We start from the raw sequence: 19,178 nt of genomic DNA, 5'->3' as shown, positions 1-19,178 counted from the left end.
ACCTTTTAAAAACAAACCATCTTATTTTGAACTCATTAGCATGTGCGTAACTTCGTGACTAGGGACACGATATCGAATCCGATTTGATACCAGTACTTAATGTATCGATATTTTCATTCGATACTCTGTACTAATTTGAGTACTTTACATCTAGTATCGAATAGATTCAAGCGACTAAACTCTAAAATGGAGTGCAGCCCACAGCACAGCACACTATTACTTTAGGAATGCGACTGATTTATTACTGCCCCACCCCAGTATATTTTTTTGTGTCCTTTCTGTTGTTAGTTAAACTCGTGCATACCAATTACAATTAAGAATTTGAAGGTTGAAGCATCTAGTGCGCTGTGTTATCGTATTATTTTTTTATTTTTATTTTTAAGTGATGCACCCGAGTACCAAGGTACTTCACAATCTATCTGACGGATTTGTTCTGATATGTTGACAAACCACAAGCATGGCACCTCCCCAAAGCTACTTATGGAAATATTATTTTTTAAAAAAAAATGCTCTAGCATCATGTAAAATATGTTTTAAAATAATAAAAACAAGTGGTAATACATCCAACATGAAAAAACATTTGAAGCAGCATCCAAACAGGTAAGTCATTAAATTAAGTACCTATGTAAATAAAATATTTGAGAAAATTGGACTGACTGATTTGAATGTTGTCATTTGTGAAAGGCCACAGTTACATTGTTAGATTCTCAATCAAACATAATTATGAAGTTACTTATGTCGTAGCAATATCTCTGTTAATAAACATTTGAATTTTTAGCCACATAAACAAAAAAAACCGCTTAACTGTCTTGGTTAGTTCGGAAGGAAAGCCTTTTTTGAAATATATGAGTAGAAGGATTATCATTTCAATAATATCTTATAAAGCACCCCACGGTTTTTTTTTTTTTAAATAAAATAATTTTTTTCTTATATACACTATTATTAATTTATATTTATTAGAAATTTTTTTATGCTATTCTTAATTCAAATTTATAAAAATTTATTCTGAAGGAAAATTGATTAAGTTCCGATTTCCGATACCTACTCATATCACTACTTCAGTTCCGATGCTACTGTTTCCATGCCGATTCTACGGATGTATCGATACTTTTGGTTTCGATATCGTGTCCCTATTCGTGACTCAGTCGAGCGAGTTACGTTACTTGGACCGCGAGTGCATCAGCCAAGGAAAGGGTTGGGAGGGGGAACACGTGTTCCGTGACGTGGCGCCGCCAGCGCTCGGCGGCGGCCGGGGGCAACTATCACGCCACGAGATCACGTGATGCCTCCCCCCCCACCCCTCCCTCCAGCGCGCGACGCGACCCTACCTCCGCGCCGGGCAGTTGGCTGCCATTCGCACTGCGACTGCGCGGCGCGGTGTCAGCTGTGGAGCCTCCCGTCGGATCGAAGCCGTCTGCAGTCTTGTGTTTTCCCATTGTTGGCTGCCGGGACTACGCAACAAAGGTGTGTATTTATTAACCATTTTCACTAGCATGGCTATACTTTTGGTCCTAATATAAAGGTTTTCAATGAGAGGAAGAGAACAGAAAGGGGAAAAAATGCAATGGTCGTGAGGACGGTAGGCTGGAGAAGGTGTGTGGATCAGTTCAGAAGAAGAGTGCGGGGAAAGTAGGGAGAATGCTTGCCACTGGGCACTTCTGTGCCCAATTGCAGCTATATAATAAAAATAATAATAATGTGTTTGAAACGCCATTATTTTGTGAGCTAATTTCACTCTACGAACCAGTGAGATCATGCTGTATTTACCTCGAGGTGCTTTTGAAGTAGAAATATTTTAAGAGTAGCGGCTATTGCTATTCCGTGGAAAAAATAAATTCCGAAAATGCTATTTTTGATTACTATGTACCTACTAATCTTTTTATTATTATTATTATTATTATTATTATTGTACCGCCAAGTAGCTGTTTAAAATTTTAAACTGCTAAAGATCAAATTTATAGTGGTTTCAAGATTTTCCCAACAATATTTTCTAGTTGTATCTTCCTTAATCCTACGATATTCCTCTACTTCAGGGCTGTGCAAAAAATTAATTGTTTCATAATTCAGCCGGAGTAGAAAGAAAAAACCGCCATTTTGAGATATTTCGCATATTTTCACGATTTTGAAGTAGGTACTGTATTTTAAACGTGTCTGACAACACACCCAACCTTGCTTCGTCAGTAACGATCCGCTAGATGCGCGCAAAACTAATTTCCCGGTAAAATAATCGCAAAACTATTTTTTTCCACAAATTTAATAATCTTTTTAACAAATATTTTACTGAGTATTTGACTGACCTCACATAACCACCAATTTACTTGAGCTGTGACAGGTGCGTAGGAACCGGGCGGGGGGGGGGGGGGGGGGGGGGGCGACCCAGGCGACTGCCCTGCCATAACATTTCATGGCCGGGCAAAGTGATGATTTTGCCCGGCCATTGCATCAGATAAACAAGAGGCATTGTCTTCATTGCAATGCTAAGTGGTTTTGTGGGATTTTCTTGTCTGTGCGTTACTTTATTCTTAAAATAAATTATGACTTTTCGATAAGTTTGTTATAAAAAAAAAAGTTAAAATTTCTGCTAGTAGTACATTCTATTTTTATGTACGAAAGATGCTTAAATAGCACCATTTTGCTCCTTAGAATAATTTTTTTTTTCTACCGGGGGAGAGTCCCCGGACACCCCCTTTGTTAAATTCACCACTTATAATGAATGATACTCTCCTTTGCCCCCCCCCCCCCCTCATTAAATATTTGCTTCCTACGCGCCTGAGCTGTGATCACTTAAGCTGTTTTAAAACCTGTGCTACGGAGAATACGTATTTACTAATTGTTATCGGAATTAATTGTAATACTACCTCGCAGAGCTGTTCGCTGTTTGTGGTAGATGCTTCAAGTTTAGTGCTGGCTTCAGTCACGTGGGACAGGGATTTAGCCAGGGGGGGGGGGGGGGTCCTGACCCTTCCTTCAAGGACAAAAAAGCTAATACAGATTAAGAAAATCATAGCAAATTAGTTACTTTTAGATCGTTTTATAAGGATTATTGTTAAGATTTATTGGGCTGAGTGGCGTAGCCAGGATTTGTGTATGGGGGGGGGGGGGGGTTAAGAAGCATGGTCCCCCCCTAATAAAGCGGGGGGTCCGGGGGCCCATTCCCGAAAATTTTTGGATTTTAAGGTTAAAATAGTGCTATTTCAGCAGTTTTCGGTACTTAACTTTAAAAATATTGTAATGGTAAAAATATTATTTTTTTAATAAAAAATTGTTTGAGTGATGAAATAAGAAATTAATTAAAGATATTTTTCTCGATCCAAGTGCCTTGTTTACGTCCATTCAAAATCATAAATCATGCTCGAAGTTCGACAGTACAAAAAAAAAAAAAGGAATAAAAAGGGTTGGGTTTCCACAGAACTGATCTATTCCTGGAAACAATTAGTTTAGCTTGAAGAGTTACATGACACCATGTCGTTGTCTCAATTCTATACACACACACACAACTATCCTTACACTTTCGGAAGCCCAGTCACCACCTGCTTATAATTACCGCGCTGGTTAAATACAGTAGGGGTAAGATATTTGAAAGCTTGGGACCCGTCACGTCGTCACAACCTCATAGCTTCTGCTCGCGACAGGGTAGGGGAAGGGAAGGAGAATCGGTAGGGCTCGCTTACTCTTCCCCTCCAGTGCAGAGGCCGGTGATAGCAGTAAGGCACCCAGGCTTTTAGCTAACCTGCTTTCAGATAAGAAAAAATAATTGCTTCTAAAGGGGGGGGGGGAGTGTTAGAACCCCTAACCCCCCCCCCCTCCGGCTATAGTCAGACATGCCTCGTACACAGAAGCAACAGGAATTGTGTGTACTATAAGCATCTCGTTCGTACATTGACATTGTATTTAATAACGTTAATATATATATATGACTTGTTTTAACGAAATCACGAAACAATTGACTTAAGAACAACGTAATCAAAGACAATTATATAAAAAAACGAATTATTAATTGTTCTATTTCTTTTATGAGGTGAATTCCTATACGATAACACTGGAGAGCTAAAGGTTTACTATTCCCTGAGATTTTAGTGTGACAGTAATTTTTCTTTAATTATAAAGATAACTTACTATTAAAAATTTATGTAATGGTTATACATGCGTGGGAGTGGTTGCGTCGCGTAAGAAACCTAATACATTATTTGAAGAGTAATCTGGCTGTACGCTTGGTCAATGTTTCAGTGTAAGATCTATGCATTAGTTTATGGCATCTGGCTGCCTGAAAAGTTCAGCGCTATGTACGCGAGGCTGTGACCATTATTCGCATTGTCTCGCAAAATCCCCTGCACATTGTATGCCCTCTAGTTCCCCCCTCAAGGTGCATTTTTATTTCACACATAGTCTAATGACACGGAGTAATTTCGTAGATTGGCGCCCAGTTATGTTCCCAGCAAAATTTATGTTTTCATTTAAGCTATCAACTCAATAAGCGATCGAATTTAATTTGACGATTTTTGCGCTCGTCCCAATACGTGTTTCATAATACTTCTTAACGGACAAAACTACACAAATCTGAAACAAAACAAACTATTGGCTAATTTAAATTAATACAAATGCGAGTAACTGAACATTTTTGACTCAACCATTCGTTTTAGCGTCTTCTTTCTCAATTACAACCACATGTACAACCGTAAAACAATGTATAAAACGTTTCCATAATTAATAAACACACTACTTGATCCATAAACCTGTTACAGGTAGTTAAAATCTCCCCAATATTGCACTCATATAGCAACATTCACCACAATAGTAATTTACTGGAAATTTTCCTTCTAGATATACTTTCATAGAAAAAAAATGCATATTTTTGGTTGTTTTTATAGAAAAACAGTAAAATAAAACGAACATTTATATTTCTTTACCCAACTACACATATTTGTTTAATTTGATTCTGTTTGTATGAAAGAGCAAAAAAGTGTTTTCCTGTGATTTTATAACTAGGAAAATTTCCCTGTTCCGCAGGAAAGTTTCCAGTAAATTACTGGAAAATTGTTTCTATAAATACTTTCCCGGAAAAACAAGAGTATTCACACGTCACCAGCCGGAAACTCTTACCACCGAGGCAACAGGCCGGACTTTAAAAACGGTGCTTATGAATTTGCGTCAGTTTTAAATGTCTGAGCAAGATATTGCGAATTTTTGTTGTGCAAGAAACTTAAAGATTGTAATGACGTAACATAATCAATATAACTACAGTGGTTTATTGAACTAAATATGCTGAATATTTATCTTAATTTACTTATTTTAACTAATAAGTAATAAATTATAATGCAAATAAATTATTAATAGGGGAACATAATCTCATTTATTCAGGTGATGCGTGTGAGGTACAGAAAAAAAAAATAGTATTTTCTATAACTGCATCTTCAAAAGTGTTCGTAACACTGGACTTAAAATAGAGAGGGTGGAAACTCAAGCCCTAACGCACGGGATGTGATTTGGCCGATGCGTCAGTTATAACCGTGTGTTTGGAAAATTGGTATTTAACTTTTTTTGACGTGACAACGTCTGATAAATCGATGAACGCCGGCTAAACGCACGAAAAAGTGTCCCGTTACGCACATTGTTCTGTTACGCTGTGTTCCGTTACGCACATTGTTCTGTTACGCTGTGTTCCGTTACGCTGTCGGCGAGTGCAGTAATAATAGGTTATGTTATACAATTGACTAAAAAATTATGGTGATTCATATAATTGATGATAGATATTTTATTACAGTTTATTTATATGAAAACTTGTTCATAATTATATTTAAACTTTATAGCTAAACGCCAGTTTTTAAAATCAATTACAAGTCATCTACACGTGAACTGTTTCGTCGACTGTTTATAAAGTGAAGTAAAAAGTTAATGTGGTTTTCATTGCTTATTAAAACAATTTCGGCAATAAAGGTTAATATTCATACATTTCAAACATCTGATTACTAGTATGATTTCAAGTATTTATCCTTTTATTATTAAAATTAAAATGATTCAATTTTATTCATAAAAGTATGCAATCATTTCATCAATGTTTTGTTATGACGTTGTCGCGTTAAACTATCGTCCGTAAACCGACTTTACAGACAACCATTTTTTTTTTTTTTGCTTGTTGGTGTCTCGCGTAGCTAGGACCGCGGCGATGGGAACGTGGCCATTAGCAGCTGTTTGAAGCTGAGGCTGTAGACGCGCGGTATTTGTTCCCTTGTTGCTCTCTGCCAGGGCGAAAAGTCGCTTTCCTTCCGGTGCGAGAGACGCCGACACCGCTGCGTGAGGGGCAGCCTTCTTTTCACAGACGAGAGAGCCAAACACCCGATCGTGCATCTTCGGTTTTTTTTTTGTTCATTGTAAATAAATATGGCGGTGTTGATAAAAGGATACTAATGGTCAATTAGGTTAGGTTAGCTACATTATAAATACTTGAAAACATTGTGGACGGTTGTTTTGGTTAGGATAGCTACATTAAAGGTACGGAAAAAAACATGAACTTCGGGGAACTTCGGGTTTTGGCTCTCTCGTCTGTGAAAAGGCTGCCCAACCTCGAGACCTATAGAACACGAGTGTAGTCGCAGAAATGTTCTACGAATACATATACTCTAATTTACAATCAGATCATTTTCATTACACGCTATTACAATCAGATGTCGATCAAACTCAATACCCTCTGTTACTTCATTACAGTTATTACATTAAAACAAACCAGCATAACATATAAATATATAAAGTAAATTATATATAATTTTATAAATTGGTATTAAATTTGTGCAAAATAACGTACAGATAACGGCAAAGTTGAATTGTAAAATTGTTTCTTTTGCTTTTAAAATCACGTGATTTCTAATTTTTTATTAAGTACATATAGGCCTATATTGAAGACCTTGATTCAATTCAACTTATGTAGATTTTTTTTTGTTTAAGCTGCACATTCACACACGTGTGTAATTTACTTTTGCCTAAGTGATAACAGAGTATGATGCTTGTAATTTTTTTTAATATTTAAATTGTTTTAACTGTTCAAAGAGTATATTTTAGGGAGAGGGTGGACCGGTGGATTGTAAACCATGAGTATTCCTCCAGTATGCCGGAAAGCGCCCAAAATTGTGATCTGGAGCTCAAGAAAACAGTAAATATTATTGAAGGTGGTATTCGTATTCACACCTGCAAATGCGAATAAATTAATACTAGTATATTCGTAGAAAATATTTATTTTGCGAATAAATTGGTATTCGTATTTACAAATACAATATGGCCACCACCGGGTGTCGACTCGCTGATCGCAAAGATCGGTAATACGTCTGGAGCGAGAGCCAGGGGTGAGCGACGTTGAATCATGTTGCCTTCTCATAGTTTTCATTATTTCCAATCACCTGAATCGGTGGCAATATTAAGCTATCTTGTCTTTATAGGTGTGCCGCTTCGCTCGAAAGTCAAGCTAGCTTATCAGAAAACTCGCAAACTACTTCAATAACAACGTTGTTTTCCAAACTACTTCAATAACAACGTTGTTTTGCAAACTACTTCAATAACAATGTTTTTTTTATAACAATAAATTTCGTTGGATAACCTAGATTAACTATGCTGCACTTGATACAATATTTGTAGCCATTACACGAGATATTTCAAGGAAAAAGGCGTAAATGAAATATCAGTAAATAAGACGAAGGAAGTATTTGGTTGAAATTCGCGGTGAAATAAAGGTGCGAAAAGCTGGAAATATTTTATCTTAATCACTTAATCTCTCGCCAGGTTGATTGCCCAAACTAACTAGCAAAAACTCAGCGAAGAAGCACCATCTAATCAGCTACATTACCAAAATGGTCGTCGTATACAGTTAGTGCATTATTACTTCATTGTTAGTTCGAACCAATTAAAAAACGTCATTGCAAATTAGTAGCGAGTCGGGTGATACCACTGAAGCGAGTTTAATATCTGCGAGCTGCCGTGCGAAGCAACATGCTGGTTGAAGGTCATCCTGGGGTGAGATACTTGGGTTCGCATCCCGGCCGTGCTAGATGTTTTTAGAACGGCATTTATTATTTAATATCCATTTGTTCTTGAAGTTTGATGAACGAAGTTCTAGAAGAAAAAATAAAAATGTACTCGACGAACGAAGTAATTTTCTAAATTACCTAAGGTGGGTTTCACACTGCATTTGAACCGGAGCGTTTTTCACTTACTACTTTTTGATTTCTTCAAGATTGTTTATAAGTATTTTCTATTTTGATTAATTTCCTTAGGGAATTTTAGATACCTACGGTGTACTCTAAAAAAAAATAATTGGTTGTCTGTAAAGTCGGTTTACGGACGATAGTTTAACGTGACAAACGTCATAACAAAACATTGATGAAATGATTGCATACTTTATTGAATAAAATTGAATAATTTTTAATGAATTATCACTATTTTGTATGGATACAAAGAAGGAGTGAAATGAAATATACAATTTAATTGATGAACTTACTTTTATTTGCACTCATTAATTCAAATATGTGTATTACTTTAACGAGATTATTTTAACTATAACTTTTATACATGTTTGCTATTTAACTTCTTCCAATCTGTGTTATTCTGTTAAGGATAGGACGATGATAGGAAAAGTAGGAAACGAATGGGAGTGTTTAAAATTTAATGTGCCTCGAAAAAGTCAAATCGATGGTTGTTCCAATCGAGTGGAAGAGAGATAGATGGGGCGCAAGCGTACAATGAGCGTAACGGGACAATGTGTGTAACGGGACACTTTTTCGCGAATGCAGCCGGCGTTCGTCGATTTATTAGACGTTGTCACGTCAAAAAACTCTCGTCGAAAGAAATTCATTCATTGTGACACTCGGCTTTGACCACACAAACGTCCTTATCTAGCAGTTTCTCCCGGCCTCGGAAGAAGATAGAGCCGATAAGGCAAGACAGCAAACAAAACGCCCTAACCTTTCTCAACGTGACGTCTGGCTGAGGAGTTATTACACGCTTTGTTCCGTTTTCGAAGCGAAAGCGAGCTGTGTATTTTCCCCCATTTGATAAAGAGATGCGATACACTTGTCACAGAAAACATATTCATCTCGTTAAATGAGAAACTGATAAATACTACATTAGGTATAAATGTGTCGTGCGCGTATTTTTCGCATGACCTGAAAACTGTGTGCGTGTGCGCGTGTGTGCTTGTTAGTTGACTGTGGGGTGACTTTTACTATAATTCATCTTTATAATAACTGTCATTTCAATATATTTTTTATTGAAGTGAAACTTCTTTATGCGCGATTGAGTAAAATTACAAGGCCGAATTTTAATGCGTTTTCGTTAGAAACATTGTTGTGAATCGTTTCTGACGCGAAAAGTACAGAGAATATATATCTCTTGGCCAATGATATAAAGAGAGCAATATGCCGTATACGTTGCTGGGCTCGTTTTCGTTCTCCTATACAAAGAGGAGCATTATTGGAAGCATATATGGGAGCATTATTTCCCTGCAATAAAAAAAAATTAGAACCGAGAGAGATAGATGAACAAAAGAATACGAAAATGTTGTGCATGCGCTTGTTTCAGAAAATAGATATAGGTATCCTATACAGTCAGCTGTGGATGCCTTGAATTTTATATCTGCTAACAGCGCGCTCGCGTTCTTCCTTGTTCAAGAAATAAAAAAAATGAAAATAGGTATTATGGGCAGCACAAGAATTCCGTGGAAGGAATTTAGCCATGAAAGAAACAGTAACAGCACAGACGAACACAGACGAGACAGTTTCAACAATAAAAGTAAATGCAGACACAGTCAAACCTGGACAACGCAGAAAATGCACGAACGCAACGATGAAGATAAACATGTATTATCGACAACACAACGACAAATGTTTTGCCATAGGAAACCTACTGTTTTCGTCGGTTTTTGATTATGGACGAGTGGCACTGTTTGCGCACTGTCTCGGGAGTTATGGCGTCTGTCGATGAAGCAACGTTGTTTCGTCATTGGAGGGAAAGTTTTTTTCTTCTTCTTTTAATTCTCGTGCACATGAACACATAGCGAGGCATTGGTAAACAAACGCTGTAACCTATACGCTTTAGTGTGAAGGTCGCAGCGAAATAATGTGAAATATTAAAAATAATGTAATGGACTGTAAAATGTGAAGAAAAAAAATTGGTTGTCTGTAAAGTCGGTTTACGGACTATAGTTTATCGTGACAACGTCATAACAAAACATTGATGAAATGATTCCATACTTTATGAATAAAATTGAATCATTTTTATTTTAATAATAAAAGAATAAATACTTGAAATTATACTAGTAATCAGATTTTTAAAATGCAAGAATAATTAACCTTTATTGCCGAAATTGTTGTTGTAATAAGCAATGAAAACCACATTAACTTTTCACTTCACTTTATAAACAGTCGAGTGGAAGAGAGATAGATGCGGCGCAAGCGTACAATGAGCGTAACGGAACAATGTGCGTAACGGAACAATGTGCGTAACGGAACAATGTGCGTAACGGAACAATTTGCGTAACGGGACACTTTTTTCGTGCGTGCAGCCGGAGTTCATCGATTTATTAGACGTTGTCACGTCAAAAAAGTATACTTGTAATGTTTAAATCACAGATTATGACGTATTGTTTTTTGTTTGACGAATGTTATTAGCTTATCGTGCTGTGCTGTGCTGTGCTGTGCTGTGCTGTGCTGTGCTGTGCTGTGCTGTTCTGGGTGGGTGTATATTTGTGCTGTGCTGTTCTGAGTGGGTGTACAGCTGTGCGCTCGTAACAGCACAGGCAACCCTCCAGCCGAGACATTAAACGCAGCCCAAAATAAACCCACATCTGAGCAGTGTTGGCTCGCATATCTGCGCATGAAAAGGGACTTAGCCTAGGGTGGGGGGGAGTGGGGGGGGGGGGGGGGCTGCCTCCCTTCCAGGATTAAAATGGAGAGAAAAAAAAACTAGTGAAGACAAGAAAATTACAGCAACTTAGCTTAATAAGGTTACAGAGAGCTTTATTTGGAAGAATTGTTGTAGTGTTTATAATGGGCTGCAATAAAGGCATTTCCTCTCCCATCTAGCCCGACATGATTCATACACAGAAGCGACAGGATTTTTTTTCCCAAGTAGTCTATATTTAATGCCGGTTGCACACGGGGTATTTGTAAGCATGTCTTTCATACAAACCTAACACGTGTGTTTGTCATTAAACAATATTTAATTATGTGTTTATGACTTGTTTTAACGAAAACATCTGACAATGACTTAAGAAAAAAGGCATTAAAATAAAATACTAATATAAAATGTTCAAAGTCTTCTTTTCTCAAGAAAAATCATTATTTATACTTCTTTATTCGTATTCGTCCACTGAACACTGACAATGAGAACTATGAACAACGTAAGTGCTACAAGGGAGTGTATTTTGTTGATAAACATCATCTGGTTTAATTGACATATAGTGATTTGTTACTATTAAAAATCTCTCAGTTAAATTGCTCTGTAAACAAACAATTAAAATAGAAACCTGAGCAGGATTGGACGATGTTAAAGTATTCGTTTAGCACCATAACAACAGTACCTAGTTTCACACACCGATTCAGTACTTGGTGACATTTGCTTTTGAAATGCACTGCTTCTGCATTGATTCTGCAAGTTTTTGTTTGATGGTTTGGGCCTATTTTTCTCCATTCTTCAGCGAAACTTTCAATAAGATTTTCTTTACTTTTATTCCAATTTTTTTTAAAAATCGGTTTCTGTTTTCTTTACAGCCCATAAGTGAGTGCTCAGTGGATCCCCAGTCTGGTGGTATGCTTCGGATCAACGTGCTGAAAATAATTGTACGCTAGGCCTCAGGATCTACTCTAATGTATTTATAGTTAAGACGCGTTAGGCTTTTGACGCAATACTTTACAAGCCTCTAAATACAGACATCACGATACTTCCACCTAACTGAGGGGGAAAGGATGACCTTCCCCCCTCTTGACATCTACACTAAATAAATTAAAGCCAAGCACTTCACTTCTTACTGGACCGAGAGCCACCATTAATTTTAAAATCGCACACTTCGCGTCCCGCCGTCGTTTCTAACGATTCGAACAAAGTGACGGGGTCGCAATCTTGTATTGACTTCCCACATAGCTTTGAATATATATACTGTATAGAAGTCGCCAGCCCAGGTTAAAATTTCAAATACGGTTTTGAGGTAGTTGGTTAATTCACCGCCGCAATCGCCACCATCTCTAGGGCATCGACTTGTGGTGGTCCCTAGCGGACAAGTGTCGAACTCTTCAAACACCCCTTCCCCCTCCCGTTAAACAACCTTGAGCTGCAGTGAATGATGGGTGAGGGGTGCGGGGAATGACAGCGGGCGACAATTCTGCGCTCTAACGTGTAAATAACAACTAAGACGATACAGGGCGTTACGACAGCGCACTGCAGCGGTGAAGTTCCCAAGCTGCTCATCATACGCTTCTGAAAAACGTAGAGTAAATCCTATCCACTCGCGACTTCTATACAGTATATATATTCAAAGCACATAGCGAGTTATGGGAACATAATAGTTCCTGGTATCGCTGTGACACGCTCCCGGCCGAGCATATGAAGAGACGGCGGCGGGCGGCCCCTACTCAGTCGCATCTGTGTTTTCGTACCATGTGCGTCTCTGTCTGCCTGAGGACGGGAGCAGATAGCAGTTCCCGAAACGTCGCTTGTTTCTGTTTTAGAAAACTGTTGTGTTTGTTTCGTCTTTTCGGTTTGTCGTGTTTTTGTCTCGTTTCAAATGTTGTGCTGAATTTTTTTGGGTTCAATATTTTTGTGCTGTCATCATTTGTGGGGTTTTTTTTTCGTTCTCTTCTGTTTTGGAAAACTATCGTGTTTGTTTCGTCTTTTCGTTTTGACGTGTTTTTGTCTCGTTTCAACTGTTGTGCTGGATTTTTTTGGGTTCAATATTTTTGTGCTGTCATCATTTGTAGGTTTTTTTTTTTCGTTCTCTTAGTCAATTTTTCTTTGTTTTTCTTTGTTTGGTGACCATATTCCTGTTATGGAATATTATGTGGTGTTTATATCCTGTTGACAACAGCAATTTTTACTTAATTTTGTGTTCTTGTGTTTTGGGTTACTTGTAGTTTTCTTCTACAGACATACATGTGCTTAGCAATGGCGTATGTCCAAAAGCTTACATCAAGTCATGCACTCCCATTACACAAATCTTTCAAAGATAATATGCACTATACCTATTTATCAATTGGAAATATTTTTTTTCATTAATAGCGTGTAATTTAATGCGTGATGAAACGAACGTGATAGCTTGCAGTGTTGGCGTGCAAGTCGTGTGTTACGAACATCACCTGGACTTGGACCTCTTGATGCACTTTATCTTGTAATTTCTAATTGGTCACAGGCGAAGGTCAGGGATTGCGAGGAAATTTAATTGAGTGTTTGTGACCCTCTCGTTCTTCTCTCGACCTTGGCAATGGTGGACATGACGCGAGACGATCAGAGGCGCGATCCGCAGAGATCGAGCTGACGTCACAGTCAGTACTCGCCTGAGATATGTAACATGACATACAACCTCGGCGACGAACAAACTAGGACACAACATTTAACGTAGGTTTTTTTTGACGTGACAGCGTCTAATAAATCGATGAACGCCGGCTGCACGCACGAAAAAGTGTCCCGTTACGCAAATTGTCCCGTTGCGCCGTGTCCCGTCACGCCGTGTCCCGTCACGCCGTGTCCCGTCACGCTCATTGTACGCTTGCGCCGCCTCTATCTCTCTTCCACAAGATTGTAACAACATCGATTTGACTTTTTCGAGGCACATTAAACTTGTAACACTCTCATTTGTTTCCTACTTTTCCTATCATCGTCCTATCCTTAACAGAATAACAGAAGAAGTGTGGGGAGAATTGACAGAGAAAACCGAGCGGAAATCTTACTTCTCTCCGAGGCAGGCAGTTGGCTGGCTTCCTCCATCCCCCCTTTCAGGCTAGTCAAGAACATGACACCCCGCTGCGCGATTAGGAATTCTGAGAAAAGAGCTTTTTTCCTCCTGCTCCCCTTACAATACCAGAGCACATCCATACAGCTAGTGCTCTCTATCGAAATTGTGTTCTTTCTCTGCGCGCTCGGGAGAAACTCAGGATCTTGTCAAACCTTTTTGTTTTTATTTTTATACTAATGTGTAAATATAATTGTGTAAATTTTTATTTAGGTACAGCATCATACCGAATACATTGAGTCCAAAAAAGACTAAAAAAAAAAACAAAGCAAAAGGTATTTTTAAATTATTCCATTTATTTAAATCGTGTTTTTTTCTAACTATTCAAATAGAAACTTTAAATAAATTAAAAATTATATTAAGGCAAAAGAGCATTAAGTGCTGGAGGGTCCTGTTTACCAAAACTGTAAAAGTGAAAAATTGTATAATAAAAACCTATTAAATTGTAAATTGTAATTATACCTGTTCGCCTGTGAAGGGTTGGAAAAAAAAGGGGGAGAGGGGATATTCTAGGCCGACTAAATACGTTCTGCCATTACGAGTGAATTTGTGGCACGCCTTCCGTTTGCTATCACATGTTGGCTAACCCTTCGCTTTTCTTCCAGAGTACGCTGTGAGCATGTTTTGGTAAGAGCATAGAAAAATTGTTTGCAAAAAAAAACATTGGCTTGCACAACGCTGTTGGAAGGTAAGCTATCGCATGAACACTGATAGCGAGACCTAAAAGCGCTTGGCGTTTGAAGCTAGGAAAGGTAAAACAAACACTCGAGTATTTGTTTATGGCAGGCCGTTGTAGACATCACGTGTGCTTGCCGTAAGCCTCGAGTCACATTTTGCGAGACTGGTAGTAGCTGCTTTGCCTGTGGACAGCTGCCCTGACTTGTTGACTCGCCGATCGCATGGCTTCAGCAAGCAAGTCAGGTTGATTTGTCTGCTGTTCGCCATTGCCGTGTTTCTGTTGGCCGTTGAAGTCTCGGAACAGTTGGCAGTACAACATTGTTTTAAAAGATAAAACAACATGATTAATGATGTCTACTGGTTACGAATGTCACAAAATAAAAGTTGCGAAACTGAAGGACTGGTCACGAAAAAGTTACGAAACTAAAGGCTTAGTCACAAAAAAAAAAGGGTACAAAATTAAAGTACTAGTTACGAAAAAGTTACGAAACTAAAGGCCTAGTCACAAAAAATGGGTACAAAACTAAAGTACTAGTTACGAAAAAGTAAAAAAAAAAAACTAAAGATAAGGTCACGAAATTGGGGAAAAACAAACGCTATAAACAGTAACTGTGCTGGAAGTCACAAAGAATTCAGTATATAGGCTACATCACTAATTGTAAATATTTCCCACTTAAACAACGTGGAAATTATCTTTGAAAAAAAAAAATTAGCTTTCAAACTCAAAAGTGGCTCGTTTCGGGGAAATAGATTATTATGTATGTTTGTTCCTGCTTATTGTGTATTTTAAATGAATTAAAATGCCTTGAACAAATTCCTGAAATTGGTTATTAATCATGTGATTTAAAAACACATATAATTTTTGTTTGTATGTAGCCTTTTTCATCCTGTTAATTTCTGTTTCAAGTACAAAAATATCTAATGTCCCATTTATTATACATACATGTAAATTCTGCCCGTGCTATGATCTCGAATCATATTTTTTAAAATTAAATTAACATTTCGTGACCGTGAAATGCAATCTCGTTGGTTGCCGTGTGCCATTGCGGGCAGCAGCAGGCGCGATTGTGAAATGTTCCGTAGACGTGATGTGTCCCAAGTTCCCGTGCCATTGTTGGAGCGAGGCGATGGGAGGCCGAAGACGCCGTCTGGCCGTGGTGCGGAGGGGAAGCCTTCATTTCATAGACGAGAGAGCCACGCCCGAAGTTCATGCTCGCTTTTTATTTCCGTTCTATCTCATTGTATAAACCGGTGTGGCATTACATTTTGCGGTCGATTAGGATAGGTTAGCTACATTATAAATACTTTCAAACATTGTGGATGGTTGTTAATATCAGGTAAGTATAGCTACATTAAAAATACTGTAAAATCATTTTATGGTTGCTCAGCAAATAACTTTTTAATATGTAGCTATCCAGAGCTAGGAGAAAGGTTACATGATTTCACAGTATCTTTAATGTAGCTATCCTAACCAAATCAAGCGTCCACGATGTTTTAAAGTATTTATAATGTAGCTAACCCTAACCTTTCACAATGAACAAAAAATAAACCCGAAGATGCAGGATCGGGCGTTTGTCTCTCTCGTCTGTGAACAGAAGGCTTCCCGGCTTGAAGGGCCCAGTATCGATCACGTGGTGTCCCAGGTGCGCCGCTGCGCAGTCGCCCAGGACGAGTCAGGGGTTCCCCGCGCGACCCCTGATGGGAGTCTGGGGAACTGCCGCGCCTCTGGGCGGCTGCTAGCGCTGCTTCAAGTAGTTGTGGGCCCATCCGATAGGTAGCAGCTTTCATAATTAATTTTACCGCCATAGCTGCATTGATTGTGAGAAGCAATGCATAAACTGTGATCAAGCAAACAACCCAGTGAAAATTAATTCACTTTTTTTTTTTTAACGTGACAACGTCTAATAAATCGATGAACACCGGCTGCACGCACGAAAAAGTGTCCCGTTACGCGCATAGTCCCGTTACGCTCATTGTACGCGTGCGCCGCATCTATCTCTCTTCCACTCGATTGGAACAACCATCGATTTGATTATTTCGAGGCACAATGAACTTGAAACACTCCCATTCGTTTCCTACTTTTCCTATCATCGTCCTATCATTAACAGAATAACACAGATTGGAAGAAGTTAAATAGCAAACATGTATAAAAGTTATATTTAAAATAATCTCTTCGTTAAAGTAATAAACATATTTGAATTAATGAGTGAAAATAAAAGTAAATTTATCAATTAAATTGTAGATTTCATTTCACTCCTTCTTTGTATCCATACAAAATAGTGATAATTCAATAAAAATAATTAAATTTTATTCATAAAAGTATGCAATCATTTCATCAATGTTTTGTTATGACGTCATGTTAAACTATCGTCTGTAAACCGACTTTACAGACAACCGATTTTTTTTTCATGTTCAAATATAGTTTCAATTCGAAATCTGACACGAATTTAACTTAGAATTATTTTAAATAAGGCCGAGCGTAATAAAAATACGCAAATTGTATTTTCGACTATATTTCTTGGAGCGAATCACACGTAGTTTCAGCGCCCGCCGCTAGAATTCGCTTCCGGAGCAGCTACGTCGACTATTGGGTCATTTCATTAGCAACAATTTTGTGAAGTTTGCTTCCGTGGAGATAAGTAAAATTTATGGGAGACCTAAGATGCACATAAAGTTCTGCCATTCCCGATTACACCCGAAAAATTCACCTTCGGCTAACTTCGGGATTTGTTTTATTTTTGCGCAGGAAAAATGAATTCAAATATTAAAAGTGGTCGGTTAGGTTAGCTACATTAAAACACTTTAAAACACTATGGACGGTTAGTTGGATTAGTATAGCTACATTAAAATAAACAGAGAAATATAAATATATATAAATAAACCCGAGGTTGGCCGAAGGTGAATATTCGGGCGTGTTTGGGCAGGGACAGAACTTGATGTACATCTTAGGCTCCCCAAAATTTATTTTGTCTCGGCTGTTAACGTTAAGTAACAGTGACGGAAGAACAGTGTTTTTCCCTAAATAGCAAATAAGGTTTGCAGTGCACGGTGAACGACCTGGTTCCATTGTAATAGACGTGTTGCGTGCATACAATGAATATTTATGCTCTCATATTTTAACATACAAATGTAAATGAATGTACACTGACGTATTCGTTTGCATACAACATTCACAAGATAATGCCACAAGCTGTAGATGTAAGATTATCGCGTTTGGAGAAAAACTGTCAGTAACGTTTTCTGGTCAATAAAGTTTCAGATTTTTACAAAAGCTTTATTAAAATAATAATTTTCTATCAAAGCGTGGTAATGATTATGTACGTACTATTATTGTTTTGTTTTTATAAATCTAATTGATAGTAAAAGTACTGTAAATGTTTAATTGGGATATTTTAAAACACTCGTCGTACGCATTTGAAATTAGCGTATATTGCTTACTGATTATTTATGAGTATTTAAAAGTATTTAAAGTCCTTCCAGGCTTCGAAGTCACTGACCGTAATCTGGGATTAAATCTAGGCTGCCAACTCGTCAAGAAAGTACTTATTCAACTAAAAGGTTTTTGTATTTAAAATGTACGGCTGCCAAAATTGGGTTTATATTCCGTTGTGTATATCAGAATAACATTCAGCGTGATAGCACTTTCTTTTAATTACGACATGTTTGCCTTCGTCGTTCTGCCCATGTCACTAGAGCGCCTCTCACTTTGAGTTTCTGCAGAGTTCAGGGATTAGTATTCTAAATTAATTAGTGCATAATATTTCGTGTTTTTTTCACATGGTTTTAAATAAATTAACGATATAAATACTTTATTGTTATAAAAAAGCTTGTTCTGCTAAAAAGCCTCTGTTTTTTTTATAACTTAGTCAAATTTTTATGTCATTTATATCCTGTACGTTAGCTGTTCGTATGTATCCTTAGTCTTCAAATACTTTATTTCAGGTATGCCATTCATCAAGGGTAAAAAAAAAAGTTTCTTTTTCGCTTAACCATAGAAACCATATTTTTCAGGGTTCTGGGAAAAAAACTTCAATTTGTTTTATTTGTAAGATGTATATTACAAAAAAAAGTGTTTCAAGAAGAATGCTGCATACCCAAAATAGTATACCACAAGCTCAATGCTTTGAGTCCATAAAAAAATTAAATAAAGACTTAGTTAGTAGAAAAATAACCTTTCATAAATAATTAAATATGGTATTACTATGAATTTGTTTAAAATCGTGTGCAAATACGGGAAGTGTCTGAAGCGAAGTAATAGAGGAAAGTTGATGGCAGGACTGAACTGTATGGCAAGCCTTCTTTTCACAGACGAGAGAGCCAAACACCCGATCGTGCATCTTCGGGGGTTTGTCTTAAGTTCATTGTAAATAAATATGGCGGTGTTGATAAAAGGATACTAATGGTCAATTAAGTTAGGTTAGCTACATTATAAATACTTTAAAACATTGTGGACGGTTGATTTGGTTAGGATAGCTAATACGGAAAAAAAAAGCATGAACTTCGGGGAACTTCGGGTTTT

At 37.6% G+C, this 19,178-nt stretch overlaps 1 protein-coding gene across 1 annotated transcript in view; it reads left to right on the top strand.

Annotated features, from left to right (window-relative positions):
• The first annotated feature begins 1,340 nt into the window (after positions 1–1,340).
• LOC134543034 (acyl-CoA Delta-9 desaturase-like) overlaps positions 1,341–19,178 on the top strand; it is a 55,581-nt gene continuing 37,743 nt past the window's right edge. Inside the window, exon 1 of the mRNA XM_063387732.1 lies at positions 1,341–1,464. The gene's annotated coding sequence lies outside the window, so the exon portion shown is untranslated. The remainder of the gene's footprint in view (positions 1,465–19,178) is intronic.

This window comes from Bacillus rossius (assembly GCF_032445375.1).
Source record: "Bacillus rossius redtenbacheri isolate Brsri chromosome 9 unlocalized genomic scaffold, Brsri_v3 Brsri_v3_scf9_2, whole genome shotgun sequence".
Taxonomy (NCBI): domain Eukaryota; kingdom Metazoa; phylum Arthropoda; class Insecta; order Phasmatodea; family Bacillidae; genus Bacillus; species Bacillus rossius.
The sequence above is the reverse complement of the archived record's forward strand: the minus strand, read 5'-3'. Positions and strand labels throughout refer to the sequence as shown.